Here is a 15,176-nt window from a genome sequence, read left to right on the forward strand (position 1 = left end):
AGAAGCTTCTGTCTGGGAAAGGTACAGGAAGGTTGGTGCTTTCCGTGGGTTCTTTGGATAACCACCAAGTTGCAGGGCTCACTGAGCTCCACCTGAGACGTGATATGTGGTATTATCATGGTTGTTTCTCTTTCAGGCTCAGAAAAGTAATCTGTTTCCTAATGTTCCTTGCTTATTTTCAAGGATTTATTGTACTTAGAACAGGGATCTGCAAACTATGGTCAGTATGCCAAAATTGGCCTGTTCCTTATTTTTGTAAATAAAGTTTTATTGGAACACAACTATGTCCGTTAGATCCAATCCTGTTGATAGCTGGTAACAGTACTGTGACTGATTTTGCAGTCAAGCTGAGTGGCTGCAACAGAGACTGTTGGTCAAAACCTGAAACACCTGTGATTTGATGTTTTACGGAAAAAGCTTGCTGACCTCTGCCCTTGAATTCTCCATGGTCATCACCATCCTGTCCATGGCCCCAGGAACTTCAGAGATCACCCTGAAGCTTTCCTCATTATCTGGTGTACCTCCACCTTTATTAGGTGGTCAAATTCAACTGCTGTCATTAACCTAGTAGTGGAGAACATGGCAGGACTGTCAGAGGAGAGATGTCTTTGGAGAAGTGTCCAAGTAGTTCCCAGAAGAGAGTGGTTCTTGGCATCTGTGACAGAAAAGAATTTCAACATAAGCCAGTAAAAGGCAGGCACACGCAGAGGTTTATTTAGGAAGGTTGATATACATCCAAGGGAGAAAGTGGGCTATCTCAGGAGTGAGGGCCCCACCTTGGGCTGGGGGTCCAATATTTATAAACTGGATGTGGTTAGGGGCTGGACTGGGGGTGGATCCAGGGTGGAGCTGCACAAGTCATGCCAGTTTTTCCAGGACTTGTGTGTTTCCTTCATTTAACAAGGGCTGATGCTCAAGGTTTCAAATGTGCTTTCTGCATCTCAGTGGCGTGTGGGAGTTTCCTTTCAGATTCAGTATTTCTCCCTTTATCCTGAATCCCTATCTCAGGAGGATCCACTATGAAACGAACAGAGATGGTGAGCACCAGAAACCAGGTGAGTCTGGTGAAGTCACTCTCTCTTCTCTGCAGGAGCCCTGAGGATAAGGACAGCAGCCTGTCAGACACCGAGCGTATTGATTTCAGCAGAATTCAAAAACTTTTCACCACATCCTCCTGGATAGGACAGAACTGAGGAGGTGGTTGTGTCGGTCACATGACCACCTCCAAAGTATGCGGATGGATGAGTGAGTGGATGTCAATCTTAGGGAAATCTCTAACATGCTCCCACAAGACTGTGGACTTTCTCCTGCCCTGTTCAACATTTTTGTTAGCTTGAGTGAATCCGATCTCAGACGTCTTGCTGTTGTGGTAACTGAGTAGCACCCACTGGGTAGTTTATGAAGATCTGAGGATTATTTGGCTCACAGTTCTGGAAACTGGGAAGCTCAAGAGCCTGGAGCTGGCATCTACTCAGCACCTGGCAAAGGCCTTCCTGCTGCCTCATCACAGGGTGGAGGGCATCATGCAGTGGGGAAGCATGCGTACAAGATGGGGCCTTTCTTCCCCTTTCTTTCCCCACACTCATGACCTCATCTGATCCTAACTACCTTCCGAAGGCTCCACCTCTAAATATCATTAACATATCAATTTGGGAACTCTCCAACAGGTGGATGGGGGGGACATTCCAACAACAGCAAATTAGAAGCCATGCTTATCAATGTGGACCTTGCTCACAGTGAGGCCCAGGGACAGCAAATAACTGGCATTAATATGTCAAAATTTGTTCTGAAAGACTCTTGGTAAGCTAGAGCCATGGTCAAAATATACATCTGCCAGAGAAGCAGTCTCTCCTAAAAGAGGAACTCTGGCTCTGGCAGAGACGCCCTCAATAGCCTCAGGCCCTGGGGTAAAAGTACAAATGGAGATCAGCCAGGCACAGGTTCAAGTACATAGAAGTCATAAATCAAGCTACCAAACAGCTTCAAAAATTATGTCCTATCCTCCTGCCTTGAGAAATATACCTTCTCCACAAGCCCAGATTCAAATTCATAACTCCTAAGACTCCTTGAGTCTTAATGCAACAACAGGGCAACAGGGGCGAGCCAGCCAGGAGCCCCTGACCCCAGTGTCCAACCCATCTTTCCGCTTTGTAACCTGCTCCTGGACTTTTGGGCAGCATATCCCCAGTTGCTCTGTCTTTCCTGCCTCACCAGTTACGTCTGCCTTCAATGCCATTTCTCCAGCTTCTCTCCAATTCCTCAGATTCTTCAGGCAAACACTGGTCTAGTGCTTATTTTTGGTACAGTCCTCAGGGATTAGTGTGCCTGATGCATTCTCCCATGGGATGAGAAGAGAACCTGGTCAAGGTGTCCCTGTTTTCCAGCTCCTGGGTCTTATATGGTAATCACCACCTCACCCCCGACTACCCTCACCATTTCTTTACTCTTGACCTCAATCATAGCCAATCAAAACCTACTTCTGCACATTTGGGGCAGCTGGAGTAGGAGGTAATCTCACCCACTAGCAATACATTTCTTTGAGTTCTAGTGGTTTTATTTAGAAAGTTCCACATGCTTTAAAGGAAAAGGTTTTGATTATTGAAATATGATTTATGTATAACATGAACTTCAAAAATGCATTAAAAATAAACATACAGCTTTGTGAATTGTTATGAAACATATGAACATCAGGTAAACAAGTTCTTCTGACTCCTGCCTTGTACCTTGCTATCTTCTCCCCACAGGGAACCAACCACTATTCTGGCCACAGTTACTATTGTCTCGTTTTGCTGGGATTTGAATTTAATGTAAACAGAGCCAAAGACTATAAATTCCTTTATGCATGGCTTCTTTCACTCAATATGTTTATAAGATTCATCTGTGACACTGTGTGAGGTTCTAGGTCACTAATTTTCAATGCTATGTAGTATTCCATTATAGGAATGCATCAAAGTTTATGTATGCATATCATTGATGATGATGTTGTCCTCCGTTGTTGGTTATTTATCAATAACACTGCTGTAAGCATTCTTGTAAATATTGGTTGGTACACATGAATATGAATTGGACCGTATACGCCTAGAAGTGGATTGTGAGGTGATAAGTTTTGCATATTTCAAGCTAGTCAACATTACCAGTTTTCCAAAGGGATTGAACCAAATTCACTTCTCTCTTCCAGTTTATAAAAACTACTGTTGCTCCACATTTTCAGGAGTTTTATTCTTCTCTTTGAGAGTCACACACACACTTATTTCCATGTTGAAAATTTATCAAGTTTTGACCAGATAAGGAGATCATTCTTGAGGAAGGTATTACCAAGTTTATCCCGTGGTATCACCTGTCCCAGTTTGGAGAAGCTCAACCATTTACTAAGCAAGTTGACCTCCTGGAGGTTCTTCATTCAGCTTCCTGGCTTCCAAAACTTCCACCAATCTGTTGCAAACTCATGGAGCAACTTCTGCCTGCTTGGCAGAGCAACTGCTGCCATTTGGGTTGGGTCTGAATGCTGATCTACCTTCGACCTTCAATCCCTTTTGCAAAGACAGCATTTATCTGAGTAATTTTATTGTGATTGCAGGTTCATCTATTTGTCACTTCGATTAGTCCCCAAGCCCTTTCCAGGTAACGGACCATGTACTTTCTCATATGTACTTCCTTTACCTGAAAGAATACTTGGGATCCCATGGGGAGCAATCGGTATTTGCTAACTGACTGACTGGCTCAGTGTAGCTTAAAATCCATCTTTATTTTTATATGATAGTTTAAATGATTTAATGAGTGGCTGCCACTGACAAGGCACTTGGGGACTGTGCATAAAATGACACAATAATATGAAAATAAAGTTTTGCTCGGAGACTAACACACAGAACTGTCTTCTGTGTCCATATTGCTCTTTGTATTCGAGGAAACAATTTTTCCTTTGGTCAAGTAGAGTTGTTTTCATTGATAAAAATAAGTAAATCTACATTCTCTCCTTCTGCTGTATTTGAATGCTTACAAAATCAAGCATCCTATGTAATGTTCATTTCAGCAATGAATATGCAGAAAGTGCTGCATCTCTTTATTTAGGGATTTTAAACATTGCAGTCATGTTCATCATGGTGACTGTAGTTTTATATCTAAGACAGACTCATTTCTCAAAGTCATATTTAAATATCTCACACCGTAGCGCTGGCCTGTGGGTATTACACAACACTCAACCGAAGAAGGAAGGTTAACCTCCACCGACAAAAATGTAAAGCGATGGTACGGCTGTGGTTCTTCAAGTCGAGGAAGCAGTGGGGACAGGAGAAGGAAGAACAGGGGATTCTCGGGAAGCCAAGTTTGCAACAAGAATCTGGAGGTGGTTTCAAGAGCAGAGTGTGTAGTTGTTCTAACTTAATGACGCTCTAAGAGGGGTGTACAGGTTCTTCTGAGTTCTGTGGCTTGTAGGCAATTCTCTTCTCCCTGCAATTGTCTACCAAACACTGACAATCCAGTTGGTGCCCTGACGTAAGTGTGCACACAGCTTCATAGCTATGACTCTGCTCTGATTTGAGGACTTAGGATGTTTTTTTTTTTTTTTTTTCTTTCATTTGTGTGTTTTTTCACTCATTTGCTCATTTTTAAAATTAAGCAGTTAGGCAAGAAATAGTCTCCTAGTAACAACTCTATGCTGAGAGTTGGGGTTGGCATTTAGGATACAAAGATGTGTCCTAACCCAGATGTTATTTCAGTGACTATGCATGTAGTTGTAAAGCTGCACCAGTGTGAGCACTCTGAAGGAAGAGCGTGGTGCATGAAAATGTGTGTTAGAAGGATTTCACTTAGGGAAGCTTAGGAAGTGTCTTTGAGGAAGTGATAACTGGGCTGAGCTCTGTTAAGTGAGCAGGTAAGTTAACTAGGTAAAGGGCTAGGAGGAGGAAGCACCAAGAAATAAGAACAGCTTGTGCAAAGGCCCTGTGGTGAAAGAGTGTGACTAACAGGAGGACACCAAGGTCAGCGTGTCAGGAGTGGAGCAAGCAAAGGGCATGGCAGGACTGCTAACCCTCAACGAGCTTTGTCCTTATCCCAAGGGCAGAGTTGGCAACACATGGAAGATAGGGGCAGGGAGGACAGGGAGCTCCCATGTCACAGCAGGGCTGTGGGACTCGGAAGCATACGAGGAAGAGGGTTTTAGAACGTCTTCTTCTTGTCTCTGTACAGTCCCTAGACAGCATCCTGACTCAATTGCAGGTGTCCCCCAGCAGCTGTTAACTGTCAGGTAGGCAGATTCCCCAGGTCTGAGTGGATAATAGGGAGCGTGCTCAGGGTCGGCAGAGGGACATACTCCAGTGGTCCAGATCCGCTCTCTCCTCTGCTCACAATGAGCCATTTGGGACGGAAGCTGGGCTCCCTGCTCACAGATCCAAACATGTTTCACCGCAACAGTCTGACAGAGAAGCCTGGTTTCAACCTTAATAGAACAGGGGGCACCCAACCAACTGGCATAACCTCTCCCTGGAAAGGTGACGTGTGGCCTTCCTATGCTGGGCTTCCACTCACAATGAGACGGAATACAGACAAATTCAAAACCCAAGCACTGTGGACTTTATAATGCTAATAATAAAATGCACCATAATAGCATTTCCATACTCCAGGTATTCAACATTTGGAGATTTAAAAGATCTGAAAAATTTCTCTTTGGTAGAAGCTATTACGATGCATGGCCTGCTAACAGCCACAAGCCTTGGCGGGGTGGGAGTCGGGGACAGGGCAGAAGAGGGAGAAGGGACCTGAGTGTCAGCTCACAGGCTCACTGTGACTGCCCCAGGGCAGGACGCCACCCCAGCTCCAGTGAGGATTTGGGTCTGGTCATCCTTCCTGTGGGGTCGCTCTGTATCCTATGATGTTTAACGACATCTCTGGTCCCCACCCACTAGATGACACCAGCATGCCACCCCTCCCCAGTGGTAACAACCCAGATTTTCTCCAGGTATTGCCAAATGTCTTTTGGGGGGCTAAGTCCCTCCTTTTCTGAATCATTGTAAGAGAAGATTCACGGTTGACACACCGGTGTGCAAGGTTGTGTGGAATAAAAACAAGTATTGCCAATAATTTGAGGATTATTTTTAAATAAGAAATCGTCCACCAAATGTGTTTAGAGGGTTTTTAGATTAACATCATCTTTAGTTTTCAAACCACTTAGACACACAGCACGTGGTTGGAAGCGACCCCACGTGAGCCTCATGCTAAACTCCCACCCAAGGCAGCTCTGCTCTAGCCATGGAGGAAAGTTGACCTCGGATTCGGCAGGTCAGCTTTTTAATTTAAATTTCGAGATGCAAAAGTGGCTTTGGTATTTCTTCTATCTCAGAGAAATAAGAAAGGAAATGGTTGTTTGCTCTTGGTGCTCTTGAGACTTTGAATATTTCTGCAGCCTCCATTTTGGCGGGAGATGGGAGGGTATTAAAAGCCATAATAGAATCATTTGGATGCGTAACTGGAGTCTGGAGCGATTGGGAAGCAGTGTCAAATTTCCCAAGAGAGTTGAGTTCTCTGACAGAGGTCGGGCTGCCCAGAGTCCTCTGCTAGGACAGAAATCACTGCCCAGCCACGCCACCGGAGGATGATCAGCCCTCTGCCTTTCTACCATGCTACCCATGTGTGACCTTGAAACATGGCTGAATCTTTTTGACTCTCCACTGTCCTCTTCCTGAACATAAGATGGAGAAGCAGGGGTGAGTGGCGCACAGTGCACGTGAGATCTATTGCGACTGCAGCAGGACGGCTTTCCAGCTAGAGGCCACCCGGTCTCTACTGGGGCTTTTCCTCATTCTTCCTGCTAAATTGGTTAGGTATTTACATAATGGGTTGCAGGATTTAGAAGTGCCACAGAAACACGGTTAACCACCACAAACTTAAATTTGGTGAGTTGTCATTAGGTATAGGTGAACTTGAACCAGATAGATAGATGATAGATAGTTAATAGATACAGATAAATTATATATATCTGTATATATATGTATTCACACACATTTATATATATAACTGTTACAACAAATATCCTTAAACAGAGTCATAATGAAATACTACCCGAAATTATAAAAGAGCTTTTGGTATTTTGGATCAGCTCAAGCTGTTGTAACAAAATGCCATAGACTGGAAAGTTTATAAACAACAGAATTCTTTTATCAGTTCTAGAGGCTGGGAGGCGCAAGATCAAGGTGCCAGCAGATTTGGTGTCTAGTGGGTCCACTTTCTGGTTCATAGATGGTGCCTTCTTGCTGTGTCCTTGCAGAGCAGAAGGAGCAAAGGAGTTCTCCGGGGTCCCCCTTAAAATGGCACTAATCCAATCTGATCACCTTCCAAAGACCTCATCTCCGACTACCATGTCCATGGGGACTCAGATTCAGCATAAGAATTTGAGGGCAGGGGAGAGAATACACATTCAGACCTACACAACTATAAAATCTTGAATGGAGTTAGAAAACCTTAGTTGATCTGAATATGACAAAGTTCTAGAAAAATCCCTCAGGCATCCTGCATGCATTTCTTAGGGAAGGAGGATTTATCTACAGCCCCTAAAGGGATATGGAGAGAGAAAACTTCTTTTGTTGTATTTTGTGGTTCTGTGCTGCTAGAAATAAGAAGATTAGGCAGGAAAATATTTGTTGGTTTATACTGAGGCTAAAGACTGATCCCTGACTAATGTTAAAATTAGCCCCCTAAACTTGCATTAGTCCAAAGTGTAAATCAAGTAATAAAATAAGACCAACATCTTTTTGGACTGGAGCATGATTCCAGAACATTCCAGTGGCAGCCTCGTTGGATGTCTGTCTCATGGAAAAGTGTGTACCCTGACCCGGAAGACTGTCCTCTTTCCAGAAACGATACTAATAAGTCGACACATTGGAGCCGTTTGGCCAGCACTTTGCCACCATTTTACACCGTCCTCCAGGCAATCCTGACAGTGGCCGTCCACTTACAGTGGACGGAGTGGCTCAGAAGGTCAAGGGGCTTGCTCAAAGGCCTTTGATTAATAATTGGTATGGTCCAGACTAGACCCGATCCATCCTGCATACCAAGTTACTACAAGAAAGAAAGGAAAGAGGGAGGGAAAGAAGGGAAGAAATTTTTCATTAAAAAAATGGTGAAGTAAAATAAAAATTAAAAGCCATCAGGATTCTAGGTGGAATTAGGAATCAATAGAGTGGTTCGCTTTTATCTATTTATTTACTTATTTTTGGCCATTGGGGAGTTTAACCCACTGATGCTCAACCTCTGAGCTATATCCCCTGTACTTTTTATCATTTTATTTGGGGACAGGGTCTCCCTTAGATGCCCAGATTGACCTCAATCTTGTGATCTTCCTACCTCAGCCTCCCAAGTACAGGAGGCTGGGATCGTAGGGGTGAGTCACTGTGACCATCTCGTTTGATTTGCTTTTTTTTAAAAAAAAAAAAAAAAAAAAAAAAAAAGATCCTTCCCTTCAGACTCACAGGATTTCCTCTTCTCATTTTAATTTCCTGACAGCGGTCTTCGATCTTGGAGCTAGGTCATCACTCATTTTGAAGAGACGAAATCTCCTCCCTCTTGGTCACCATGTCTGTCCCACAGTGAAAGTCTTCACGTGAGCTGTGGGGTGCACGTCTTCCAGCAGCGCTGACTTGAACAAGTCCAAGTGGGAGTTTTAATCACCATGATCTCCCCAGGGACTTGGTCCTCCTGTGCAAGTGGGTTCTGATTTTCTAAGTTTCAAGAAATAGTGAATAGAAGTGTGTCCATGTGGTCGACCAGGAGGACTTAGCCTGGGAGGCATGGTGTTCCTGCTGAGTCTGGCTGCTTGCTCCCCACTCCCTGCATCTCAGCTGCTGCCACCTGGCTTCTTGTTTTGCTGTTTTGCTTTGTTTTTGTATTTGGGATTAAACTGGGGCACTGAGCCACATCCCCAGTCTTTTAAATTTTTTTTGTTTTGTTTTGAGACAGTGTCTTGCTAAATTGCTGAGGCTGACTATGAACTTGCATCCTCCTACTTCAGCCTCCAGAGCAGCTGGGAGTACTGGCTTGTACCACTCATTTTTTATTTTATTTGTTGTTTTTGTTCTTTTAATTTCCTAATTTTTGTTTCATTGTGGTGTGGTTTTGCCCCTTACTGAGTTTAGATATATTTGTATTTTCCAGAAACATGTTTAAAGATTTTTTTTTCAATCATGTCCAGTCTGTGGGCACCTGGAAGGTACATAGAAGATAACAATTTTAGGGACTCAAAATGTGTTTAAACACAACTTAATGAATATTATTGCTCATCATTCGGCCTTTGGCCTTTGCAATTTCATTTTATGTAATGCTGTAATTAACATTCTTGATTTGAAAACTTCCTAACTTTTGTCTTTGTCTTGAAGGCAGTTTGGGGGAAAAAAAGATAGTGCCCCATTGGAATCTTTTTTAATAACAACCCCCTCCAAATATACATGGTTTCTATAGTAACACATACCTAACTGTGCATCTGTCCATCTACATCATCTGTCCATATAGGTGGTGCCAGGACAGACCCCGGCAGCATTTGGAGAGGTCCTGTGCGGCATGGCCCCTGAAGAGTGGCCCAGGAGATGTTCGCTGCCACTCTCTGACCCTCTCGGCCAGTGAAGGAGTGTTTTGCCATCTCTCCACTTCGCTCGCATTTGAGCAAGTTAATTATTTAATATGTTTGCAAAGCACATTGGGTTCCCCAGAGAAAGTGTGCCACATAAATATATATAAATGAATAATTAATTAAAGCTTAAACAGATTACATGGAGAGTCCTGCCTTAACTACCCCATTTTCCTAATGAGGTGTTTGGAAGTTACAGTCTCGTTTTGGTTTCTGCCCTCCTCCTTTCCCAAACCTTCCCTCTTCCTGTCCTTGGTTTCCTCCCGCTCAATTCTTCCTCCCTTCTATCAAGTCTATCTGCGCCTCCCTTGTCATGGGCACCCTGTCAATCACAGTGACTTAGCACCAGATCTATAGGTAAAAGCCTTCATTAACTTCTGCCGGTGTCATGAGCTCCTAAGAACTCTGGGGTGAGATTAATAATTAGATAATGATTCTAATGTGCTGTGAAAATGAGAAGCCAGACTCAGGAAATGCTGAGCACAGCGTGGTTATCAGTAGTCTTATCAGGAAACTCTGGTTTAGTGACCCCTTTTCCCTGATGTGTATCAAATCAAACAAGAGAACCCTGATCATCTAAAAATTGTTATAAATCCAATCAAACCCTGTCCCCGCCACCTCGACTCTTCTCTCATCATCCAGAACAATATGAGGAGATTGCAATTTAAGAGTGAGACTTGGGGCTCCGTTGGATTTTCTTTGAGGAAACAGTGGACTCATTTAGATGGAGTTTGAAGGAGCGACATAATTGCTTATTGAATGTTGATGTCCAAATCCTAGTTATTCCTTTACTGGAGATTAAGAAGAATTAGAGAACAGTTCACGTCCGTCCTGCTAAACCTGACCCAGTTTATTTACACTATAATCTTACTTCAGAGCATGAGAGGTAAAATGAGATGCTCTTATCAATTAATAGCTGGAGAAAAATTTAGACTTCAAGTTCAACATAAGAGCTATTTATTCCAAAGCACTACAGAAATGAAGAGGCGCTCCCTGGGAGGCGGGGTGGGGGAGGAGAGAGGGGCGGAAGTGCTGGAGAGAATTTTTTTCTCCCTCTCTTAAGAGTTTGAATTACTGTGAAATCTTGGATTTTCTAGTGACCTGTGTTAAAGCCCTGGGGCTAAAGCAGACCTATAATGGATCTATTTCTGAATTGTTCAGCAGTATTGGAGTTTAAAACAGCAGCCGTGGTGCATGCATATAATGAGGCTGGCGCTTCCTCCTGCATCCAGGAGGGCATTGGTCACAGCCTGCACTGGCCTCGCAAAGTACGTAGGACAGCAGCTCCTCCTCGGCCCCCTTCCAGAATTCTCCAAGGTACCCAGCCATAGACTGAGCAGGCACAGAGGCTGCTGAGAAGCTGCGGATGCAGGGCGAGTTACAGACCCTGCCCTCACTCCCAGGTCTGGCCCCTGCACTCCACTCCAGGACCACATTCCACGGTTAGAATTGCCCTTCTCTGAATCAAGGCATCGTTCTCCATGCAAAGACCTCTGGAAGGTGGAACACATTGTCTTTGTCAGTCATTAATAATTTAGTACGTGTTCGGCAAACATTTATTATTTGTTGAGTTTATTTACAATAGGAATTAACAGAGTCGGGGCGGGGGAAGATGTCCGGCGCTGTCTCTCTGCTGGAGCCCTACCCTCTGAACCAGCTTGCCCACCTGGGAAACCAGGGGATGACCAGATCTCCAAAGTCACTCCCAGTCCCAGCATTAGGCATCTCCAAGGCAGCCGTGGGTATGGGCACAAACCATCTGGGTGGGGGTGCCTAGGCACGCGGACACCGTGGGGAGCCTGAGGCACAGCCAGTGAGGTGGACATTCACCAGAGGGCTCGGGAACTTAGGCTTGCTTTCTACTGTGGTGTAGACTTGTGTCTGGGTTCCATACCTCAGCATAGAGCTGGTACACAGTAGGTGCCCAAACACGGTGGATAAAAGTGGGAAATTAACACTCAGCTATGAATTAGTTTTCTACATCTGCTGGAGGAAAGGACCACGTGTGGGTGCCTTGAAACCACAGAAATTTATATTCTCACAGTTCTAGAAGGTGGAAATCCAAAACCAAGCCACTGGCCAAGTCACACTCCCCGTGACACCTCCAGAGGGAGACCTTCCTTGTCTCTGCCAGTGCCTCCTGGCATTCCTTGGCCTCCAGTCTCAAAACTCCAATTTTGCCTCTATCTTCCCACCGCGTTCTCCTGTGACCGCACACTGTCACACACTGTGCATGTCTGTGTCCAGGTGTCCCTTTGCCTATAAGGGCACCAGTCATCCTGGATTAGGGCCCACCTGTGACCTCAACTTGACCTGGTTTTATCTATTTCCAAATAAATTCACGTGCACAGGTAGTGAGAGTCAGGACTCCAGCATATCATTTTCAGGGTGAAAGTTCAACCCATAGCTACCTACTGCATAGACTTTTTGAGAGAATGCGATGAAACAGGGATGTGAAGGAGCCGGATGATGGGAACACAGGGTAAGGAATGCAGCTGGGATTTGACCACCCACGAGGATTTTCAGTCAACTTAGGAAGGTAAAGACTAATAAGGGGGGCAGATTTAGAAAAAAAAGAGATCAAGGCACAAAAGGCAAATTTCATGACCTTTACCTTCAAAGGGCGCCTGGGCCTAGTTTGGGTCCCAAGGGAAAGCGGTGACACCAAATGCAGCAGGTGGCAACTGGACTTCTAAGAATGGGGCCAGCAGAAAAGAAATGCACTCACCCAAGTCATACTAAGGAGAATGGGATTCACAAGTTCTCCTTCATCTTTATGCCTTTTATTGCATAAATGACTTCAAAGTCATTTATTGTGACTTTGAAGGTCACTTAATGAAGAAAAGCTTTAATAAGCAACCACTGAGCGGCTCAGAGGCCCACCGGACATGGTTGCTGACCTCCCAGAGCACAGACGCGGAGGATGCGAGGACAGCCCTGCATGTTATGTATTCTTTCCTTTTGCTTTTGGGGGTTAGCACCAGGGAAGAGTTGCGTTCTAGTTGATTAGGAACCTCAGGTCTAAATTTCAATTCTGGGCTGAATAGTAATTTTCCTGAAGGTTTGAATAAATCATCCAATCTACTTCAGTTTCCACTATTTTCATCATTTCTATTTTAATCATTAATTCTGTCTGCTTAGGACCCCGAAGTCAACAAGCCTGTTTGCGACTTAATTTGGGCTGAGAATAGACACAGGAAGGGCTGAGAATCAAGCAGGAACAAATGGGCGTGAAAGATTTGGACCAGAAACGAGGGACATTTTCCTTGTGATAACTGTAGTTCTTTGGTTTGCTTTAGTAGGACAAATTATAGAATTTGTATGACCATAATTTTGATAAAGATAGGAGAGATTTTCATGTAACGAAGATAGTTTACTTCTCATTCTGATCTGACTGCAAGGAGACAGATGAACTCTCCATTCAAGTAAATCATGGGACCTCAGGTGCATACAGTCCATCCTGTTCCCCTTTTTGCTTTGAATGCTTGGAAGCTCAGAGCTAACGACACTATTCAGTTAAAATACTGACATTAGGCAAGGCACTGTTTCAATTACCTGTTGCTGTGAACAAACCACCCCCAAACTTAGTGGTTCAAAACAACAATATATTATTATCTTTCATGGTTCGTGGAGTTAGTAGGACTCAGCTGAGCAGTTCTGGCTTGGGGACTCTCCAGCATTATGATGGTTTGCCATGATGCTGGAGGCTGGAGACTGGAGGCTGGCAAAGCATCTCTCACTCCTACCATATGGCGCTCAGGCTTTCTTCCACCACGACGGCAGTCGCAGCTCACGAACAGTGGCTGGCTTCTCCCAGGGGAAATACAGGGGAATACTTCTCTTAGGATTTCAGTGGGGGACGTGATTCACGGGTGGATCATCTTTGCAGACATGCTGCCACTGGTATTTATACATCTTTTTCTATTTTCCAGTATGTAGAGGAGATGATCTTTCCTTGTGAGCCTCTTTTGGAAGTTGACAAGAGTGAGTAATTACAAGCAATGCTCTCCTCTTGTCTAGGGCTTGCCAACTTACCAGCACCACGCCCTCACTACCTGGCCTTACAACTCTGTGCAAATGGGCAGATCAGTAACTTCATTCCTATTTTGACAGACATAGAGATGGAAATTTAAAAGTGATTAGTGACTTGTCCAAGGAAGGGGTGGGCTCGTCCCTGGACAGATGTGTCTGACATGGCTACCCGTGCTCTCAAACACCTGGGGAAGCACTGGCAGAGATCTAAGTCCAGAACCCACCTGTGACACTCGGCACGTGTTGCCTCTTCAGCAGGACTTCAGTGTGAAGCCCTTGAGCACAATTGCCAAAGCTGGGGCTGGCGAGTAGCTCAGTGGTAGCGTACCTACCTGGCATGAGTATAACCCCGGGTTCAATCCTAAATAAGTAAATGAATACAGACATTTGCCAAAATCTAAGCTGGTTGTTGTTTCCTGACCGTGGACCTGAGATTTTCCATATGACTCTGTTTCTTCATCTATAAAATGAGGTTGACGAGACTGAGAGTGCCTGCCCCTCAGGATTGTCCTTAGGATTAAGTGATTTAATACATCAAAGCAACACTTGATAAGAACCTGGAAAGGAACTCTCTCAGTGAAGAGCTGTAGCTGTTAATAGGTCCCTGATCCATCTGCCCTTCTCTATGCTTTTCTTGATTTTATGTGGATCTTACTAAGCATCCCAGTTGCTTGTGATGTTTTGTTCTGCTTGATATTGAATATTACCAGGTGGACTCAAAGTCCTAAATCGATATTAATGCCTCCACAAGTTGTCACCAGTTCAACCAAAGATGCAGTTATAATATATTGTCATGAGTGTAGACACAACCTGCTTTTCTCACACACCCTTGCCACCTTTTCAATGACACGCCCCCAACCTCCGTGTTCCCAGTCACTCTCTCCTCTCACTCTCTGTCCCAAGAGAATCTGTGGGTTTCCTCCGCACTCCTTTTTCTGTGCTCTGAATACTCTCACCCCAAGATGCTCTTACCCCTTCAGACATGCGCCCTTGATCTTCTGCATCCCACGTACCTTCCATCCTCAGATTCTCAGGTATTTCTGTGTTGGCTGAGCCTGAAATTGCCCCCATCAAATCCCAAATCCCCTAAGGATGGTCAGAGTTTCTGCAACTACGCCCAGAAGAGCAAGAAACAGACTATGACTGTGGATGAGCGAGCAAGAAGGCTCTGGACACCTGGCTGTGCTTGCCCAGGGATGCTCAGTCTGCAAAGCTTTTCATCAGTGGTCCAAGAGGGCCAGAGAATGGATTCTCCTGCTGTCCACCTGGACACTGCACTGAGAACCCATGCACAGCCCGAGAGCTCCTGGTTAGTGCTCAGCTAAGGGAAGCTGCCTGCCTTTTCCCGCTCAGGGTGGGGCCCAAATTGAGCTGAATATGCACCTATTCAGAAGGGCAAAGAGCCAAAAATAACGAGGAGCAACAGCATTTCATCTGACAGGCCCAGAAATAGAACTCATTTCGGAGCATGCCAGGGCTGCCGACCCAGGGAATCCGGAGACCTTCAACATTCCCATAAAAACCCAGGGAAAGC

This window comes from Sciurus vulgaris, assembly GCF_902686455.1.
Source record: "Sciurus vulgaris genome assembly, chromosome: 9".
NCBI lineage: Eukaryota > Metazoa > Chordata > Mammalia > Rodentia > Sciuridae > Sciurus > Sciurus vulgaris.